The 1,365-nt window shown below is 38.6% G+C and overlaps 1 protein-coding gene across 1 annotated transcript in view; it reads left to right on the top strand.

Annotated features, from left to right (window-relative positions):
• Window positions 1-1,365, top strand: part of LOC102680323 (sodium/hydrogen exchanger 9B2) — a 97,015-nt gene that overhangs the window by 64,178 nt on the left and 31,472 nt on the right. The window lies entirely within an intron of this gene.

Raw genomic sequence — 1,365 nt, 5'->3', positions numbered from 1 at the left:
TTTTTTTTTTTTTTTTTAACGATTACAAACGATTACGATCGCGATGCTCGACGAGTACAAAAGCACGAGTCCACGTTCTTTATCTTCCTTCTCGATGACCATAACGAATTCCTTTTGCAAAGAAATATTAACTAGCAAGTATTATATATCGATTATATTTGCAATTATTACATCGTTATATAATTTATCCTATGTTAATATAATTACATTTCGAAATTAACTATACCTCGAATCGTAATCGCACTGAAATATATTAAAATAATTTTCGAAAACCGTCGCTGTGTACATAAATCCCCAAGAAACGAATGAATCGATCGCCACGCGCTATTTTTTTTTTTTTTTTAACGATTACGAACGATTACGATCGCGATGCTCGACGAGTACAAAAGCACGAGTCCACGTTCTTATCTTCCTTCTCGATGACCATAACGAATTCCTTTTGCAAAGAAACGGAGGCAACGTCGAACAGGAAGTCCATCTCTAGAGATCGCTTCCTCCGCTCGAAGAGAAAATTCTCACAATGTTCGATTCACGTGGCAAGTGGATGGTTTCGTGCTTTGATCCGGTCAACCGTAAGGCAGAATCGTGATAGAAAAGTATTATTGTCCCTGTCCGTTCCTTTTGTGGCCGCGTCCGCGCTAGCTAAGCCATGTCAACCATGTCTTACTCACTCTCTATGTAAATCATCCTTGCTTTCCCTCTATTTAACTGTTGAATTGTCTCGAACAGGCTGAATGATCATCCATGCCGCGCCGTTTGTAGATCTATCTACGAGGCAAGCAGTTTCATTGTTTCGCTCTGCTCCCATTTATCCTTCGTATACGTCTTCCCTCTTTCTCCATTCCTCTACACTTATCTTTGTTTCCTCTCTCTCTCTCTTTCGACGATCGATTTGAATCGAATTCCTATTCGTTAATATGATTTTTTTTTCTCATTATACGTGAAAGTGTGAAAAGTGTGAAGGTCTTCTTCTAAGGGATTTTTTCGCAAAAAAAAATCAGAAGAGAAAAAAATTAAAGATTTTGTTATGAGAATTTGAAACTGAGAGAGGAATAGGGGAAATAGTGCCATTGAAGTCGCTTTTTGATTCATCCCGATTCATCTCGATCGATTGCCGAAGCTTTTTAAAGTGTCCATTAAAGGCGGTGCAGATGTTATGAATGGGCTCGCCGACCCACTGACCTACATTCTTTCCTATGCGTACTACGTATTTTCAGCAATCGCTTGTCTCCAGTTTTGGATAGGTCAGTGAGACGAGCGAGTAAGGGGACAAAGAGATTGAAAATTATTCTTTTCTTTACACGATGATATCTCGGAAACCGAAAGATGTATAAAGATAATTCAAAAAGAGTTTAAAAGTGCAAG

Source organism: Apis dorsata, unplaced genomic scaffold (assembly GCF_000469605.1).
Source record: "Apis dorsata unplaced genomic scaffold, Apis dorsata 1.3 scaffold_2, whole genome shotgun sequence".
In the NCBI taxonomy this organism is placed as follows: domain Eukaryota; kingdom Metazoa; phylum Arthropoda; class Insecta; order Hymenoptera; family Apidae; genus Apis; species Apis dorsata.
The sequence above is the reverse complement of the archived record's forward strand: the minus strand, read 5'-3'. Positions and strand labels throughout refer to the sequence as shown.